The sequence below is a fragment of the Salvelinus alpinus genome, chromosome 17 (assembly GCF_045679555.1).
Source record: "Salvelinus alpinus chromosome 17, SLU_Salpinus.1, whole genome shotgun sequence".
NCBI classification, from domain to species: domain Eukaryota; kingdom Metazoa; phylum Chordata; class Actinopteri; order Salmoniformes; family Salmonidae; genus Salvelinus; species Salvelinus alpinus.
Window position 1 is genome coordinate 10,408,310 of NC_092102.1, and position 9,263 is coordinate 10,417,572.

General features: G+C 45.6%; 1 long non-coding RNA gene across 1 annotated transcript; it reads left to right on the forward strand.

The window, feature by feature from the left end:
* Positions 1 to 816: 816 nt before the first annotated feature.
* Positions 817 to 1,598, forward strand: LOC139542102 (uncharacterized). Its single transcript, XR_011668468.1, has 2 exons — positions 817 to 1,380; positions 1,508 to 1,598. It is a non-coding gene; the product is annotated as an uncharacterized lncRNA (long non-coding RNA).
* Positions 1,599 to 9,263: the final 7,665 nt, after the last annotated feature.

Below are 9,263 nucleotides of genomic sequence, written 5' to 3' on the forward strand. Positions count from 1 at the left end.
TTCTGTTCATCACATGTCTGTGGAACTTGTTCAGTTTTGTTCAGTTTATATCTCAGTTGTTGAGTCTTGTTATGTTTATACAAATACGTTTTCTCGAAAAGAACGCAGTTGACAGTGAGATGACGTTTCTTTTTTTGCTGAGTTTAAATCCACAATCGCTCTATAATCACACTATTCATTTTTGTGTCTTACTATCTGCAAACAGCAAGTTGTTGCTAAAATAAATAATGTTAGCCACTAATGCTAATTGCTAGCTAAATGTAGTTAGTCAGCGCAAGCATAGCTAGCTCTCTATTACAGCCTGATACCATTGCTGTTGTATTTTAGCTACTCAAAGCTACAGTAAGCGAAAACATTTTAATTTAACATTAATTAGGGTCCACTTGGTAAAAGCTGACGAACACTTTGGTTCCTACCCTGTCACAATAGCCCCTCCCTGTCATTTTCATTCGTTATCATGTCAAACAACACTGTATTCAAAGTGCCCACTATATTCCAACTTTTGGTGGAAGTTTTATTGAACTGTATAACACAATCAGAATGGCCAAAGCCCCATTAAAAACGCTTTGAATGTATTGTCACCTAGGGCCATGCCCTACTCATAAAGCATATTTAGAACTTTTATTATTCAAAAAGTGCAAAAATTGTCAACATTTAAAAAAAATATTGTGGTGATATTTTGGCCATATCGCCTGGTACTAACCCCACGTTCCTCAGCTCCACTCTCTCTTCCACCACCATGTCTCTCAGCTCCTTCAGCTCAGTCCAGATGTCAGGCTGGTTGGTCAACTGTTCAACGTCACTCTCCCTGCACGTGTAGCAGTGTGATGTTGTTCCCCTAGATTACGCACCAAATTGCACACAAGGACCAATTCAAATAGGCCAGGTCAAGAGGGGATGTTAGTAATTTGATAATAATAATTCAGTGTATTTTTTTTATTTAATTACAGCCGCATAGCTAATGTTTTTATTTGGTGTACAAACACTTTTTCATACCAATATTGTACATACAAGTGATGGTAAAAGTTTTGTATATTTTGGTTTGGCCCATCGCGGGTTATCTGTATTCCCATACCACTTTATCGTTCTCTTTTGCCTGACCCTCGGCTAGCAAGGTATGTTGTCCTTGGCTCCGAAACTGTTTAATATAAAACCGTCATAAGGTTATACAATGTACTGTTTTGCAACCATACGTTTGTTATAGTGTGGACAGTGTAGGAATTTATGTTAACAAGTTTCACAGAGCTCACTGACTGGGGTATCTGTTGTAACTTCTGAGTACTTGTGACAGTGGTTGAGTGAGTGTCCATGTGCTCGCGCAGGTGCCGGAGAGCTGTGACTGCACCAAGGGTAACGTTTGTGTTGTCTCTTCGTGTGCAGGTATGTCTTTTATTTTGTCAGAATTATGTTCTGTATAGTTTTACTTGTATATGCTGTTGTGCAGCGAGTGTGTGCACGCAGCACCTGTTAATTCCTTTTGGCGCTCTTTTGCCTGACCCTCGGCTAGCAAGGTGCCGGAGAGCTGTGACTGCACCAAGGGTAACGTTTGTGTTGTCTCTTCGTGTGCAGGGCAAATAAAAAGATTTCAACGAGCAGACCATCAGTTGTGGCAGCGTCCTAATTAAAAATACACAACGCAGAATGAACCACGCTACAAACTGGTGCCGCGACCTGCCGACTGGTTAGCTCAAGCTGACCACCGGAGCTGTGCATGTGGAGGAGATGCGCGATCCGCGCATGCGCACTTGTTGATGGTTTGCTATAAGTGAATGTATACTGTAAATAGTGAAGGTGAATGTAGCATATTCACTAGATAATTGTATTGGTGTTTATTTGTATGTTTTGAGGGAATTTGTTTATTGCATTTTTTTTGTATTTGTATGCAGTAAATTACATTGTAGCTTAGTTCTCTATTGAGCCATGGAAGACTCTCAAGTCCATAAGATGAGTTATGCTGGGGATTTTGGTGTGGTTAGTGTGGGTAGAGGGAGGGGTGTCCATGCATTTACACCATTTGTACAGTCAGCTCCTGGGAGTAGAGTGTTTGCTAGTCCTAAGTTTACAAGCACTGGGAGGGGTAGGCTGTTTACTCCACCTGACCAGGGTATCCCACCTCTGTCTCTTGATGTACCATTGTCCCCAGTCCTCAGTAATAATGGGACACCGAGTCAGCTTAGTGACCTTATTAAGCAGATTGGTTCAGAGATAGGAGAATCTATCAGAGCGAGTTTACTGCAGCCTGGGGCTTCAAGTCTTTCTCCTGCCCATTCCCCTGACCAATCCCAGCAGTTTCCCCTGCCTGAACAATGTGGGTCAACTTTTATTGATGCGTCCAAGCTGAATCTGGTTGTGAAGTCAGAGGTTAGTGCTCCACCTTTCTTCAGGGGTGATGGCTCAGATGAGTACTCTGTCCTGGAGTGGGAGGAGCTAATGGGAGTCTACCTAGAGAAGAGGGGTTACACTGGGTCTGAGAATGTTGGGGAGGTGATGTCTAGGCTCATGGGGAGGGCACGGGATGTGACCAAAGTCTGGATGCGTAACAACCCTGTTGTCACAGATGTTAAGGCAGTGTTCAGTGTTCTCAAGCAACACTTTGGGGATACTGTCTACTCAGGTATGCCATTAGCTGATTTCTATTCAATGAAACCATATGCTAATGAGGGTCCACTAGATTTCTGGATTAGGCTTAACAAAGCTGCAGACGCAGCTGAACAGTATCTTGTAGGTGAGGGTAGAACTTTGCCCAATCAGCGCTCAGAGTTGGCAGTCATGTTTGTACGCAACTGTCCTGATAAAGAGTTGGCCCAAGTGTTCAAATGCAAACCCCTTCGTGACTGGACAGCCAGTGAGGTACAGGATCGTTTGGATGAACTGTTAAGGGAGCGTAAAGCATGTAGAATACAACTTTCACAGCAGGTGGCTGCTGTCTTCAACTCCCCCCAGGAGGAAGTGGATCCTGAGAGCAGACCTAATGTGTCATCTTTTTCTCGATGTGGCCGTGAACCAGAACAGGCCCAATCTGTATCTGAGGGTAGGACATTAGAGAAAGTTTTGAGTATGCTAGAGAAGGCTCTTGTCAGCAATACTCAGTCTGTGAACAGAGGGCCCCATAAACAGTTCCCCAAACGTGAGCGTGAGTGCGCTGTCTGTGGAAGCACTAATCACTGGACCAAAGCTCACTGTCAGATGCACCAGCTGTGTTTCAAGTGCTTCTCTCCTGGCCACATGAGCTTTGACTGTAGTGAGACTGGGCAGCGACAGAGCCCTGGATGTGGACAGACTGGCAGGTCTGGAAAACTAGAAAGCCTCCATTCTGAGGAGGGCAATGTGGGGCAGGCTAATTTTTCCTCCACTGATGATGATGATATCCAATCTGTTTATTCTTATTTTTGTGAGTCAGTACCCAAGAACAACACAGTAATTTTTCAGAACACAATGAGAATTTCTCAGAATGACAGTTTGTTTTACACCACCGTGCTAGTACAGGATAAAGTTGAGCTGAAGGGGATGTTAGATAGTGGGTCCATGGCTACTACTCTGCGCGCAGATATTGTACCTCGGTTGAGGGAGGCAGGAGTGGTAGAGGGGAACTTTGTAGCTCCTTCAGACATCATACTGGTGGGTTGTGGTGGGACGCAAACTAGCCCAGTGGGCATGTGTGACTTGAAACTACAGCTTTATGGCTTCAGTTATGTAGTCCCAGTGCTTATTGTAGATGGGCAGGTTGATGAACTCATTGTTGGCACTAACGTGTTGAAGTCTCTGATTAGACAGTTCAAATCAAATGACAGCTACTGGCGGGTGGTGGGTACGCCAGGTCCTTCTGGCCAGTGTGAGGACAGCCGGTTCCTGCGTCTCCTATCAAATCTGGAGAGATGGAGAGGAGACTCCATCCCAGATAAAGTGGGCACCATTAAGTTGAAGAGGGCAGTAACGCTCCAACCCATGAGTGAGCATCTGGTGTGGGGCCGCTTACCCCCAAAGACAAAACTCTCTGTGGGCAGTACTGTTGTTGTCGAGCCCAGCACGTCTCGTTGTGTGAATCGACACATACTAGTAGGGAGAGTAGTTACGCCTCTGTGGGGGGATGGATGGCTCCCTGTGAAGATTGTGAATCCAACAACTTCGCCAGTTACCCTGAGACGAAATGCTAAAGTGGCAGATGTGTACCCTTGTATTGCATTGGAGGATTTTGATGATGTCAAGCAGCAAGCTGCTTACCAGAACGTGGCAAAAGTACAATGTGACAGCTCACATGGCAGTCTTACAGCTAAGAGTTCAGTTGGTGGCAGTGTAGTTAATGACAACAGTACACTGAGCAATCTTGGACTTCAAGGCCTGTCTGTTGAGGAGTGTCCAGTTTCACAGTTCTGGAAAGACAAACTTGTCGGTTTAATTGAGAAGTATGACACGGTGTTCTCTAGACATAGCCTGGATTGTGGAGAGGCAAAAGAGTTCTGCCATCGCATACGGCTGACTGATGACCGCCCATTTCGATTACCTTATCGTAGGCTTTCTCCAGCTGATTACCAAAAACTCAGGGAAACACTGGATGATATGGAGGAAAAGGAAATCGTCAGAAAATCCAGCAGCGAGTATGCCTCACCATTGGTGCTGGTATGGAAAAAGAATGGGGACTTGCGTCTATGTACTGACTTTAGGTGGTTAAACGCCCGCACAGTGAAGGATGCTCATCCCCTGCCTCATCAGGCTGATGTACTGGCGGCGCTGGGAGGTAATGCCTTCTTCAGCACAATGGACTTGACATCTGGGTACTACAATGTGCCACTGCATGAAGAGGATAAGAAATACACTGCCTTTTCCTCTCCTTTAGGTCTGCACGAGTACAATCGTTTGCCTCAGGGCCTTTGCAACAGCCCAGCTACTTTTATGAGAATGATGCTGACCATCTTTGGGGACCAAAACTTTCTAAGTCTCCTTTGCTATTTGGATGATCTGATGGTTTTTGCTAAGACGGAGGAAGAGAGTCTGCAGAGACTTGAGATGGTTTTCCAGCGGTTGCAGGAGCACAATCTTAAACTGTCTCCGTCTAAGTGCAAGTTTTTGAGGAGGTCTGTTAAGTTTTTGGGCCACATCATTTCTCAGGAGGGCGTAGCCACTGATCCTGCTAAGGTTCAAACCATTTTGAATGTGACTGAGAGTGAGATGATGGAAGCTGATGGTGTCACTCCGTCTCCTAGCAAAATCCGTTCTTTCCTTGGTATGGTAGTATACTATCAACACTACATTGAGAATTGTTCCATGGTTGCTAGGCCATTGTTTCAGCTGACTACAGGTCAGAAGAAGCCTAGGAGAGGCAAGGGCAGAAAGAGGCCTGGTCCCTCTCGCAGGCTCACTGCTGCAGACTGGACTGCTGAATGTCAACTCGCTTTTGAAGCTTTGAAAGCAGCACTAGTTGACCAGGCACTGCTGGCTCATCCAGATTTTTCTCAGCCATTTTTGCTTTCTGTTGATGCATCTACTAGTGGTTTGGGAGCTGTACTATCCCAAGTGCAAGATGGGAAGGCCATAGCCAGGCCAATAGCTTTTGCTAGTAAATCTCTTAATCATGCACAATCCAAGTATCCTGCTCACCGGCTGGAATTTCTAGCCATGAAATGGGCCATTCATGATAAGTTCAGCCATTGGCTGCGAGGGCATAAGTTTACGGTGTGGACCGACAACAATCCACTCAAATATATTCTTACAAAGCCGAGACTTGATGCATGTGAGCAGAGATGGGTTGCAAAGCTGGCACCTTTTGATTTTGATATCCAGTACATACCAGGGCCCAAGAATGTCGTTGCTGATGCTTTGAGCAGAGAGCCATTTGTCCGCTCCAAAGTTCTGCACCGACTGACAAGAATTCCATATGATGTCCTGCTGGAGGAAGCCAGAGGTCTTCGACTGGATGATGTACAAGACATGTTCCGTCTCTCCTGTGAGCAGCCCGAGGCTGGCTGTGGAACGTCTATGGCTCCTGGGAGTGAGTTGAGTAGAGCTGGAGACGATGTCAGTGGGTTGGTTTCCTGTGAAGAGGTGTCTGCTGTCCTCCAGGCCCATCGCCGATGGGATGATGGTGCCACAGTGAGGGCCGTTTCACATGTGCAGCACCTTGAGAAGTTGATGTCCATGGGTCAGAGCCCTTTACCTGTCCTTACACACAAGGAGCTGTATGATAACCAGTCACTGGATCCTATCATCAGCAGAGTCATGTTCTTTGTAGATAGAGGCCGGCGCCCATCTAGGAGAGAGCGAGTCTTTGAAGCTAAAGAAACAGTTTATACTCTAAGACAGTGGGGGAAACTCACCACGCGGTTAGGGATTCTGTATCGTGTCTCAAAACACCCAGTGAGTAAGAAGAAAATATTTCAGTATGTCGTACCTGTGTCTTTGAGAGGCCTTGTGTTGAAGGGAGTTCATGATGATGCTGGTCATCAGGGTCAGCAGCGCACATTGTGGCTCACGAGACAGCGGTTTTACTGGGAATCTATGGAGAAGGATGTCAAGGAATACGTGGCCCACTGTAAGAGATGTGTGTTGAGTAAAGCACCTGAGCCTGAAGCAAGAGCTCCACTTGTCTCCATTGTGACAACGGCACCTTTAGAACTTGTGTGTATTGATTTCTGGACTGCAGAAGATTCAAACAACAAGTCTATTGATGTGTTAGTAGTGACTGATCACTTTACTAAGCTGGCCTGTGCGTATCCATGTCCAAACCAGTCTGCTAAGACTGTTGCTCGTGTTCTCTGGAATAATTTCTTCTGCATTTATGGGTTCGCTGATTGCATCCATTCTGACAGGGGTGCTAACTTTGAGAGTTTACTTATTGCAGAATTACTTCAGTTATCTGGTGTTGAAAAGTCCCACACCACACCTTATCATCCCATGGGTAACGGTCAAGCAGAACGTCTGAATCGCACACTGGGTGGGATGATTAGAGCTCTGCCAGCTAGGTCTAAGGCTAAATGGCCTCAGATGTTGAACACATTGACATTCTCCTATAACTGCACTGTTCATGAGACTACTGGGTTTCCACCCTTCTTCTTGATGTTCGGACGCACCCCTAGGTTGCCGGTAGATGTTATGTTTGAAAGTGTGCTGTTGGATGGGGACACAGTAGATGTGGATAAGTATGTCCAGTCTCTGGGTGAGGATCTGAGAGAGGCCATGACATTGGCCCAGCAGCATGCCAGTAAGCAACAAAAGAGACAAGCCGAGGTCTACAACAGACGGTCTAAGGGTCACTCGGTGCAGAAGGGAGATAGAGTTCTACTTGCTAACAAGGGGGAGAGGGGCAAGAAGAAACTGGCTGATCGCTGGGAGAGTGTGGTGTACATAGTGGTTGCAAAGAACAGCTCACTGAACACATATCGTATCCAACACCCTACCACTGGACGCATCAAAACTGTGCATAGGAACCTGATTATGCCAGTCAACTTTCTGCCTTTACCTTCGTGGGAGGAACCTGAGGGTCACGGATCTCTATCGAGTGGTGACGTGATCTCTGAGATGTCTGCAAAGTCCAGCCAAATGGATGGGAGTGACGCCAGGACTGTCCACTGGGTAGCAGGCCTTCCTGAGTCTTCTGGGAGGATACTCCAAGAGGATGGTGAAGTCCCGGCTGATGAAAGTGAGGTGGAACAACCGTATGAAGTCCCCTTAAGTGAAGTGTGCTCAGCAGAAGTGGACCAGAGAGATATCCCCAAAGCCTACAAGAGTTCTGATTGCGAAACTCCATTCAGTGTGGATGATGTTACCTTGGTTGAAGATGCTTCGTCAGTGTGGTCTGTGACAATCTACCAGGATTCTGATCAGTCGTCTGACACTACTAGTGTTGAGTCGGTAACTGAAAGTGGGCTGGCTCCGGAGATCTGTAGTACTCCCCATCCTGAGGTTAGACCTCTGAGCAGGGTTAGTGCTGTCTGTGACATTCCTGCTAGGTTTGTGGGTGAGGGTGTTCGGACTAGACTAGGTAGACTTATTAAGCCAGTGGATAGGCTAATCCAAACTATGTCTACACAGGAAATGAAACAGTTCTTGGTTTCTCAGTGACGGTAGGATATTGCCTACCTTTTCTTTTGTAGGAATGTAGGAATCTAAGCATGTCTTAGAATGATTTGTGGGTTTGTCTAATATATTTGACAATTCATGTAACTTTGTGTGTAGTCCATCGGCATAAAATGTATATGGCATTTTTCGTATACGGTTGAATAAGGGATTAGCTACCCCTTATTTTTCCTAATCCTTCGCGGGATAGCTTTTCAGCTGATCGACCATTTGTGGGTCTAGAATTAAGGGACTACACTGGGTTACTCTGTCGCCCTGTGGGTGTGAATTTTCTTTTCTTTCTTTGCTTTGTTACCTTTGAGGTAGTGTGTTTTGTTTTGGGCCTATAATCTAGTGTAAAACAGTGGGGGTGAATGTAGCAGTGTGATGTTGTTCCCCTAGATTACGCACCAAATTGCACACAAGGACCAATTCAAATAGGCCAGGTCAAGAGGGGATGTTAGTAATTTGATAATAATAATTCAGTGTATTTTTTTTATTTAATTACAGCCGCATAGCTAATGTTTTTATTTGGTGTACAAACACTTTTTCATACCAATATTGTACATACAAGTGATGGTAAAAGTTTTGTATATTTTGGTTTGGCCCATCGCGGGTTATCTGTATTCCCATACCACTTTATCGTTCTCTTTTGCCTGACCCTCGGCTAGCAAGGTATGTTGTCCTTGGCTCCGAAACTGTTTAATATAAAACCGTCATAAGGTTATACAATGTACTGTTTTGCAACCATACGTTTGTTATAGTGTGGACAGTGTAGGAATTTATGTTAACAAGTTTCACAGAGCTCACTGACTGGGGTATCTGTTGTAACTTCTGAGTACTTGTGACAGTGGTTGAGTGAGTGTCCATGTGCTCGCGCAGGTGCCGGAGAGCTGTGACTGCACCAAGGGTAACGTTTGTGTTGTCTCTTCGTGTGCAGGTATGTCTTTTATTTTGTCAGAATTATGTTCTGTATAGTTTTACTTGTATATGCTGTTGTGCAGCGAGTGTGTGCACGCAGCACCTGTTAATTCCTTTTGGCGCTCTTTTGCCTGACCCTCGGCTAGCAAGGTGCCGGAGAGCTGTGACTGCACCAAGGGTAACGTTTGTGTTGTCTCTTCGTGTGCAGGGCAAATAAAAAGATTTCAACGAGCAGACCATCAGTTGTGGCAGCGTCCTAATTAAAAATACACAACGCAGAATGAACCACGCTA